Below are 10,806 nucleotides of genomic sequence, written 5' to 3'. Positions count from 1 at the left end.
TCCACCTGCACCAGAGTTATGTTTTCTTTATGCTTTTATTTTTTTTAAGATATTTACTTATGCCTTGGCTGGTGTTGCTCAGTGGATTGAGTGCCAGCCTGGGAACCAAAAGGTCACTGGTTCGATTCCCAGTCAGGGCACATGCCTGGGTTGCAGGCCAGGTCCCCCGTAGGGGGCCCAGAAAAGGCAGCCATACGTTGATGTTTCTCTCCCTCTCTTTCTCCCTTCCTTTCCTTCTTTCTAAAAATAAATAAATAAAATCTTTTTTTTAAAAAGATATTTGTTTGTTTTTAGAGAGGGGAAGGGAGGGAGAAAGAGAAGGAGAGAAACATCAATGTGCAAAAGATACATTTGTTACAGAACAGGTGGGGGTGGTTCACGATAAATTATTACAGAAATGATGCCCCCTTTCTCCCTCTGGAGGTTCCCCCTTCCACATACACACACACACCTACTAGGTTCGAAATACCCGCCGCCAGAGGAAAGAGTCTCTCAATGCCTTAGACTGGTGAAAAGGAAATAAATTATTTATTTAAAAGTTACACAGACTTAGAGTAATAACTTAATGTCTTCAATAAGATACTAAAGTCCTCTAGAATACCCACAGATGCACACAGTCATTCCTTTTCCCTCTGCCCAGTCCGGGGTACCGTATCTCAGGAAAAGAAGTAGAAGTCCGTGATTCAGGCTCCCGGCACCATCAGCTGTGTGGCTGCTGCAATCTCCAGTTAATCCAAAGCCACGTGGCACCTTCTCACGGCCCACCAGCAGGAGTCCTTTCTCCCCTTTTCTTCGAGGCAGTCTCTCCTGCTGCCTAAGCCGCGTGGCAAAAAGGAGCACTCCAAAACCACATGGTCCTCTCTCTCTATTCACTTCGCCAAAGCTTCATGATCCTCTCCCTTCTTCCCCAAAACCTCGTGGTCTCCCCTCTGCTCTTTCAGAACTACGTGGTCCTCTCTATGGCTGCCGCGCGTAGGTTTAAATCCCAGCGCCCATCTTCCTTTGCAACCCCATTTCCGACTCCTCCTACAATCAGTTACACCTGCCAGCATCCCAGTATTCTTCCAGCTTTACTGGGCTGCCATAGTAAGTCCGGGCAGGTGTGACCCCATGGCATGGAGCCAACCATCTCCAAGCTCTCACGCAGGCCCTGTAACCAGGAGGAGTTGCTTCCCAGTTACATCTTAGGTGGAATTCGCTCCCATCCCCCTGGCTCAAAGCATGGGCACAGCTATTTAACATATCTATGAAACCAGTTAAAGGTTATAGATATGTTAAATGACCATGGTGGGGGTGGAGGATGGTCAGCTGCAAAGCTGTTGCTACCCAAAACAGCTCTGAATGGCCCTGTTCCATGTGTCTCCTCCCCCAGCCCAGGCCTGTGGGGATGAGGACATCCTATATATATTTTTCTAATATTTCCTGGATACCTTGAGTTCTGGACCCCATTACAAATCCCTTCTTGGGGCTCTCCTCTTGGCTGCACCCTTCTTCACATTGACCAGTTGGTTGCCTCTTGTATGCCCCCAACCGGGGACCTGGCCTGCAACCCAAGCATGTGCTCTGGGAATCAAACCCCGTGACCGTTCAGTTCACAGGCCACACTCAATCCACTGACCCACACCAGCCAGGGCTCTTCATGCTTTTAAAGTATGACACAAGGTTTCATTCATTCACTCAACAAAATTTTATTAGGATCCTATTACATTCCAGGAATGCTGAATTTCATTGGGTGCATGATGGAGAACAAAATAAACAGCATCTGTTCTAGAGAACCTCAAGGTCTTGTGAGAAACAGGGTCCCCAACCTGTAAGGTTGTGTATCTGTGCCCTACAGGGGCCTCAGCCTGGGTGAGGGGGAGGTGAGAGTAGCCTAAAAGCTTCCGCCTGCAGGGGGCACTCATTGCTCATTCTCTTTAAGGGGACAAGGGCCATCAGCTTCTCAGGTGAGGAACTGAGATACCTTGGGTCTCTTCCCTAATGCATGGCCAGCTGGAGGGATCACATTTCAGTATGTGACCTATCTCTTCCCCTTGCTCTGTCATGAACATTTCCCCCTTTACAGGTTCTTGAAAACAAAAGTAAGTTTCCATTCCCTAGTCACTGGGCAATTCTCTAAGAATACTTACCACAGTGGAAATTCTATCAGTAGTACATAAGAATCCAACCTCAGCTGCCTTTTCAGGCATCCCTCAAAGCCCCTTCCCCTGCCCCGGCCTCGGACTCCTATCTCCAGAACGCAGCCAAGGAAAGAACATCAAAGGCTGGTGGCAGGCTGGTGAGCCAGGACATGGCGAGACCCTGGACCCTGGCAACTCTAACCAGAGTTGTAAAAGTACATCGTATAGTTTCTGTAGAAGTTTCTGCAAAAAGTCCTTGGCCAGTAACCAATTATTCAATTTGAATATATAGTATCAGTAGTTTTTCCTCCAATCAAGGCAAACAGTACAGGTTGGGGGTGGAAGCAGTGGGTTATGTCAACTTTTCAACTTGTAGCTACCAGAAGTCAAGGACTGTTTTTCCTTTTTAGTCTTAGATCCCATGAAAACAGCATGGGCCAAGGGAGCTACCAGCATGCTGGGCTGATGTATGCAATCCACATGAGTGATAATCATCGATTGTTTTGCAAACTGCCACTCTCTGCTCCAGGTAATTCCAGAGAGGCCATCGGTCCCAGGGCACTCCACCTCAAGATGGTCCTGATACTCATGACAGCCAGAGGATGCCATCCCATTCAGAGACACAGTGATTAGCCCAGAGATGGGTGTGTAACCTAAGCAGAGAAGTCAGTGTCCTTTCTGTGCTTTGATAAGAATGGTGGGGCGGGGGCGGGACAAGGTAGTGTTGCTCTCTCTGTCTCTCTGTCTCTCTGTCTCTCTCAGGCTCATGGCTATGTTTACTGCCCTCTCAAGAGATCAACACAGGAAGCAGAACTAAGAGATAGAAATAACATCATTGAAACCCCTAGATTTGACTATGCTATGGATTCGGAATCAGCATAAAGTGGTGCAGATGAAGAATTCTTTCAAAACTTACTTTGCTTTCCACGCTGATAGCACTCTCACAAGCATGGCGAACATTCCCCAAACCTGCCAAACTTTCTGTAAGAAATGTGGCAAGCATCAGCCCCTCAAAGTAACACAACACAAGAAGAGCAAGGACTCTGTGTACACAGGGAAAGCAGAGTTATGAAAGGAAGCAGAGTAGCTATGGTGGGCAGACCAAGCCAATTTTCCACAAAAAGGCTAAAACTACAAAGAAGATTGTGCCGAGGCTTGAATGTGTTAAGCACAACTGCAGTTCTAAGAGAATGCTGGTTATTAAGAGATACAAGCATTGCATCTTATCTGTGAGGAGATAAGAAGGGAAAGGGCCTAGGGATCCAGTTCCAAGCTTTATATTTTGTTTTATTATGTGACAATAAAATCTTGAGGATATGTTTATTTCAAAAGAAAAACACTTAATTTAGGGGCTGGGGTTATGTCTGCAGAGCAATTTCCAGGGGCACTTACAGAACTGCCTCTTGTATCTCTCAGTAGGTTCCAGAATCTTCAGCTCTAAAGCCTGTGCAGGGAGACCATGCTGAGACCCAGAAAGCGGCTGGCCTGGGCTGCTGGGCCAGACGAGAAGGGACCAGCTGGAAAGCGTACCAAGGCTAAGAACCCAGGTGAGGTATCAGTGAAAATGGAGGACTCCAGCGCTCAGAAGACGTCAGCCCCTAAAAATGTGGGAAGAATCTAAGCTGATGAAGTTAGAACCAGAAAACCAACTAGAGAATGGAACAGATGTGAAGTTCAGCACTGAGGATCTCAAAGCACAGCCCAAGCAGACACCATTCTGGGATGGTGTTTGCAGCTAGGAGGCCCAGAACTTCCTTAGAGCCATGAAGCTGGAGAAAGAAGCCTTCTACCATAGCAACAGCAAAGAGCCAGGCATTGCAGGACTTACGAAGATTGTGAAGGAGGTTTCCCAGACCACACACAGTTTGAGAAAAGCTATCCCTATTATGATCCATCCAGCAAAACAGACAACCCCAAATGGTCCATGGTGGATGTACAGTTTGCTCGGATGATGAAGTGTTTCATTCCCCTGGTTGAGCTCAAAACCCATCACCAAGCTCACAAAGCCACTGGCGTCCCTTTGAAAAATATGGTGCTCTTCACTCTCCAGAGACTCTTAGCCCCTGACCCAAGAGGAGTTTGATTTTATTTTGAGAGTGGAGGGAAAGAACTAAGTTAACTGAGATACTTGTTGGAATGGGCAAGACATTACTCCAAAGAAATGAAGCTTTTTTATAAGGTAACAGGCGGTATGAGGATGCTTGCTTGTTATGTTCATCTGAGGGTATATACATGGGTGGTTTTGTGTACTTTTCTCAATAGAACACTAATATTAAAATTTACGTCATGGATTAAGGCATGGATGCAAAGAACCTCTTGTGCTTTAGAAAACACATCTGTCTATTTTGGTCTTAGGAAAAAAAAGGAGACCTTGAGGACAGAGCAATAGGAGCCAACCAGCTGAAGCTTGAAGCCTCAAATCTTACAGGGAGGGGCTTTAAGGATAATCTAGCATAAGGCCCTAATTTTAAATATGAGAAACCAAGGCTGGGAGGGAAAAGAGGCTTGCTTGAGAGAATTCTCACTAGGGTTAGCATTTGGCGGAAGAAACTAGGATTGATGAGGGCTGGGCCACACACATGCCCGGCCCCATTGAGTTCATGCTTGTTAAATCCTCAGTCCAGGAGGTACATATTTTAGGCTCATTTGACAGATGATGGAAATGAGACCAGAGACGTTAAATGGCCCTAGTGTCATATAGCTTACCTAGAACAGAGCTGAGCCTCAAATATAAGCCTAAGTCCTCTTTCTTTTCTTCCTACTCTACCTTTAGATGATATATATGAAGGTAGAAGCAGGACATAGAAGCGAGTGGGACTTAGCAGTGATGCCAATCCTTCTTAAATAAGATGTCATTGCCTCAGAGCATCTGAGAAGAGTCAAGGAGAGGATTGCATTAAAGGGCAAGACCTAGTTTAAATTACTAAGTGAGGCCCTTAAATTTCCACATCCCAGCTACCTTCTAAAAATTGAGGGAGTGAAAACAGCCTCAAAATAAATTTGCAAAATAGAACTGGCAAAAAAGTTGAGTAATGAGTGGCCCAGAAACCTGGACTTCTAAACTCCTTTCGCACTTCCCTGCCTTGGCCATTCCCTTCACTGAGGTTTGAGTAGACATCAGCTGTGACAGGGGAACTCTCAGGCATTTGAGAATGTCACTGATTATATGAGTCATTTGACAATTGCCTGGATAATGCTCACCTACTGGAGCCTTCCTGAATCAGAAGCATGAGAACCCTAATCATTAGGAGATTCTAAAACCCAAAGCCACCCTGGCTGGTGTGGCTCAGTGGATGGATTGAGTGCTGGCCTGCGAGCCAAAGGGTCACTGATTGAATTCCATACAATTCAATTTTCTGATGATTCTTAGTGATAGTTGTTTTGTCTTTTAGTTGTCATTTTTGCTATAGTTGTGTGAGCAGGCAAGTTGTGTTTACCTACACCTCCATTCATTTTAATTTTAATACCGATATGCTAAATGAGATAGCATTGTTGATTAATGCTTTTGCAACACCTGTTGTGAAGACATTCACTGGGCATTTTATCTGAAGTTAAATGTTCTGTAAATGTTCTGGTGCCTCAGTATCTCTGCCTTAGCTAATAGTACAAGCACCTAAAAGCTGTCCAAGGTCTTCAGTACAGTTTGTAGTCTTAATATACTCTACCCAGGAAATATTGCCACTCCCCAATCCTGGGATACAGTCACGATGCAGCTCATCTACTTGTGCAGATGATTGGTACTATTTTTCCCAGGCATTTGTTTTAGTAATACAGATTAAAGCCTTTTAGATAGCTATGAGGAGTCTGTTAGCCAGGGTTCCCAAACCCCTCAGATCTGCTGAGGTTTCCCTATTTCCCTGAGTGTGGTGGCTGAACTGGAGCCAACAGCTCCTGGGCCTGAATTCTATCTCTAGCCAGAGGCCCTAGGATGTACACATACCAAAGGGCTGAGGTAGGAGCGCTGAGATCAAAGGACAGCATCCCAGAAACATCATGAAGATGAAGTCTATCCCCCAGTACTACATAGTAACCATCACCTCCTGAAATCCTAGACTCACGGTGATGACCCTTGTCTCCAGAGCCGAGGTTCTTAAGTAGAGGTCCACAGACACCTAGGGAGTCTATGGAAGCACTTCAGGGACTTCATTAACTCCCTATTAAAGTATATAAAATGTGTGTATGTATACCTTATTCTGGGGAGCAGACTTCATAGCTTCCATCATATTTTTAAAAATTTATCTATGGAAGAATCTTAAGAGCTCTGTGAAGTCTCCAAGTTGGGATTAAAGGGACAGAGAGAGGTAGTAGGGCCAATTCTGACACAGGTCAGTCCTGAATCCCCAATATTTAGCCATATCCAGTGTTTGTGACATTGCCAGATGCCAGGTTCCAGGAAATGCCCCTGAACCTGCAGAAACTCTTAATGGCCATCCCAAGTATGGTCTGGTCCCTGAAAGACGATTTATACCTGGGTACCTCAGAGACAGACCCAGAAGAGGAAAAATACATATGCTCTGAGCCCAGGCCAAGTCTCTGGGACTGGCCTCTGGGCAGGAAGAGGGGATAGGAACCATTGAAGAGAGGCAGCTCAGCTCCAGGCCTGGCTCCTAAGAGCCTGGGCCAGAGGGCGACCCTAAACTTTGCAGAAAGGGCAAGCTGGTCCCTGCTGACGTTCACTCTCCCTCATCTAATGCCCAAGGTCTCCCTGGATCCTGAAATAACATTGACACTGCAGAGAAAAGACCCACAACTGACCCAGAAAGCCAACCAGAAAATGGTGTATGTATCCTGGCAGGGGACAGCATAATCTGGAAGCTTCAGAAATACAAGGTGCTTTGAAGCCGAGGGTTCATTTATATTGTGGTTCTCAAACTTTAGTATGAATAAAAACCATCCTGAATATGTTTGATAATAGATTCCTAGGCCCAGGGATTGTGACTCAGTAGTCCTGCAGTAGAGCCCAGATGTTAACACTTTTTAAAAGGTAACTAGCAATTCTGATGTCAAGAGTCCATGGAGTATACCTTTAGAAACAGTTTCTAGGGGCTCTAAGGCATCAGATGTGGAGAGGGGACTAAACCAATCCCTCCTTCCCAATCCCCAATGAAATAAAAGCAGAGGTTTCCAGTCACCATTTATTTAGTCTTCTGTGCCAGATACTATGATAAGCTTTCACATGAACTATTTTATTTAATCCCTTACAACCCTGAGGTTCAGAGAAAATAAGTAACTTGCACAAGATCCCTCAGCTGAGTACTAGAGCCAGGACTGGGACCCAGATTTGAATCCAGGGTCTGTTCTTAACCAATAAGCCCATGATTTTTAAAAGGCTTTCAGTGCCTAGTGCCTGATGACAGCAAAGGAGAAACTATGAAGGTACCTCCCCTCTGCAGCTGGGCTGGGGGAGAACCCCATAGGCCACAGGGTAAGTAGGCAACCATTGCAGGAGAGAACACAGATGATTGGGCAGGGCAGAGCCAGAATGGAAGAGCTATGGTAGGTGGGCTAATGAGGTAAGGACTACATTGCTGGACTACATCCTATTACAGAAGGGACACAGGACAGAGATGAAAATGTTGGGTAGTGACAGGTGGACAAAAGGGACTGGTGTCAGAGAAATCAATACAATACCATGGAAAGCTTTTGGTCAGCACAGGCCCAAGTCTGCTGCAGCTCTATGGCCCCAAATTAATACTGCATTTATACTCTTCAACTAATAGGGAAATGAATTTGATGCACCATAATCAAGACCAACTTTGAAGCCCAAGATCCTTTATAGATTATTAAATCCTCATTCCCTAAGGGGCCATAACAATAGTACCTACACCATAGAGTAACACGGTGAAAAGTAAATGAGATCATTTCAATGAAGTGCTTAGTATAATGTCAGACACACAGGATTGAATGTGTGTTGGCTGCTATAATCACTCATTACTACTAATTGTGACTATGCCCATGCTTACCAACAAACCACTGTAGCATCTTATTTACTTGTGAAAGTGAGGTCAAATGTGGTCTCTATGGATTGAGATTTTTCTCCAGAAAGAAGTTATTTTTAGGGTGGTCTTTTTTTAAAAAACATCATATTTTGCTGTGTATAATGTGCACACACATTTTTGGCCCAAACTTTCAGGAAAAAATTTTTCGTTTTAAGTTTTTAACTCAATTTTTTATTTATTTATATTTAGGTATTTGGTTTTTGTATTATAAAGGAATTTTAGCATTTATTTTAGACTATATTATGATACAAGAAATTTTATGTAATAATTACAAAACACAGGAACAGATATAAGGTTCAAGAAATCTTATGTACCAATAACAAATTTACAATATTTACACATCATAGAAGGCTAAGAACTCTTTGTCACTGTCAGTATCAGAAGTATCATCTTCAATTTCTACATTACCAGTGTCTTCTGAAGAGTCACTTTCCTCATTCCGGTAAATTTCACTGTTCTCAGTTCCATCCACAGCATTGCTGACGTCACATTTTTTAAAAAACAATTTCACAACCACTTCCTTGACTCCATTCTATGATCTTAGAATCCAATCAAAACCTGAGCAATGGATGCTTTCTTGATCCTTTCTGTAGGTGTTAAATCATTACCAGCTGACTGCATCCACGACGTCCACTCTTTCTTCGTTAGAGCCTTCACGGGCTTGTTTACTGACACATAAAGAAGTTGCAGTTGGCTGGTTATCCCACCAGGTATCATAGCAAGTCAAGTTTTCCAGTCTGCTGTGATTGCTTTTGCACTTTGTGTAACACAGACTTTGAAGTGATCAAAAACAAGCAAAACTGTTTTTTTAAAGAAATCCTCCAGGCCTTCGTGACCAGACTTTGTTAAAACAGATTTTCATGCCTTCTTCATTCATCTATCCTTTTTCATGCACATGGACAATAACTCCACTTAGAATCTTTTTCGGAAATGTTTTTCTTTTAAAGATGATCATAGGTGGTAGCTTTGTCCCATCTGCACAACAGGCTAGAGAAGTGAAATGTGTTTTCTTATGACCACTAGTTATTTAATAGCCACGGTCTTTGCTCCTTTGACGTCCAGTTCTGTTGGATGGCATATCAAATGTGAGTGGCACCCCATCCATATTGGCAATTTGGGACAGCTCGAAGTTCTAAGTCTTTCAAAGATTGGTAACATAAGAATGAAATTTCACAACGTGATTCTCATAGACTGCTGGAAGTTTGGGGGCAAGTATCATTCATATCCTCATGCTCAAACCTTCTCTATTCATAAAGTTAAGGCACCATTTAGGTGACCCTGAGAAATCACCAATGTTTTTTTCTAGTGCAATCCTTTTACCTTCTTCTTGTATTGGACTAAACAGAGACTCCAGTTTGGTGCTGCTCCAGAATCCAGGTTTTCACCTCCTGCTCCACCTCCAGCCACTTTGGAGGTTTCCTTTGCATTGCCTTCTTTGTCTTGGTATCTGAAGAAGTGTTTCTTCCTGTTGCCTCCACAATCTGCTAACACCCTCTGTGGGAGGAGGTCCAGAGAGTCTCTCAGCAGTTCTGTTGCCATATTTTTAGCATATTTAATAACTTTTAGCTTAAAGCTTGCAGTGTACGAAAACCATTTCAACATTTTCCAATAATTTTTCCCAACTAAAGTGTATGAAGAGAAATGTCGCGCTGTTCAACCTATGGTAATAAAGTTGGCATCACCTATCTCATCAAGTGGATAAAAATCGGCATCATCTATCTTACTCTGTGGATAACAATACTCACTATTCGTTTCATTTTGTTGAAGCATTGGCTGAAACTGTTTTCACTGCAAGTTCATAATAAAATTCAACAAAACCGATTATCATATTCCAGGGTATTATTGTGGATATGGATATCATTATTGCTTTCTAGAGTTACACTTTTAATGCGTAAGCATAAATAAAAGAATTAAAAACAGCCCTGACTGGTGTAGCTCAGTGGATTGAGTGTGGGCTGCGAACCAAAAGGTCACCAGTTCAATTCCAGTCAGGGCACATGCCTGGGTTGTAGGCCAGGTCCCCAGTACAGGGTGCTCAAGAGGCAACCACACACTGATACTTCTCTCCCTCTCTTTCTCCTCTTCCCCTCTGTCTAAAAATGAATAAATAAAATCTAAAAAAAATAAGAGTTAAAACATTAATATAGATACAGAATTAGTACTACCCATGTATAATGTGCATCCTTATTTTTCCCTCAAAAATTTGGGCAAAAAAGTGTGCATTATACATAGCAAAATACAGTAAATTCAAGAACAAAAAGAGTCACATCCCCAATTTAATCAAAATTTAATCAAACAATTTAATCAAAAACACTTTAGACTTCCCCTTACCTTTAGTTCCAAAAACTGATTTGATCCAACTGTTCTGTCCAAAATCATTCTGAGGGGAAAATGAAGCTGTGGGGTTCTCTGCAACTTTTTCATTCAACAACTACCTTTACGTGTACCAGAAATGACTTTGTGACTGTTAGCTAAACTCCCAACAGTTTTTCACTACATGAGAGAGATGCCCCAAACAAATGAACTTTATTTTCAGACAACAGATCCAAGCAGGCGAGCAAGCAGACTTGACAGCTGACCCGTGATGAACATAAGGCTGAGTATTTCCTCACCATCCAGGAACCCCTGATATTAGAAGGAAGCCCCATCCCTCCAGCCTCTCACCAAGCCTGTTTGCTCAGGGTGAG

At 43.4% G+C, this 10,806-nt stretch overlaps 2 pseudogenes; both read left to right on the top strand.

Moving 5' to 3' along the window:
• The first annotated feature begins 3,068 nt into the window (after nucleotides 1-3,068).
• On the top strand, nucleotides 3,069-3,464 carry LOC128781413 (large ribosomal subunit protein eL42-like; annotated as a pseudogene).
• On the top strand, nucleotides 3,437-4,208 carry LOC128780739 (thymocyte nuclear protein 1 pseudogene; annotated as a pseudogene).
• The last annotated feature ends 6,598 nt before the right edge of the window (nucleotides 4,209-10,806 follow it).

Source organism: Desmodus rotundus, chromosome 1, assembly GCF_022682495.2.
Source record: "Desmodus rotundus isolate HL8 chromosome 1, HLdesRot8A.1, whole genome shotgun sequence".
Classification (NCBI taxonomy): domain Eukaryota; kingdom Metazoa; phylum Chordata; class Mammalia; order Chiroptera; family Phyllostomidae; genus Desmodus; species Desmodus rotundus.
Note: the sequence above shows the minus strand (reverse complement) of the source record. Positions and strands in the feature narration are given on the sequence as shown.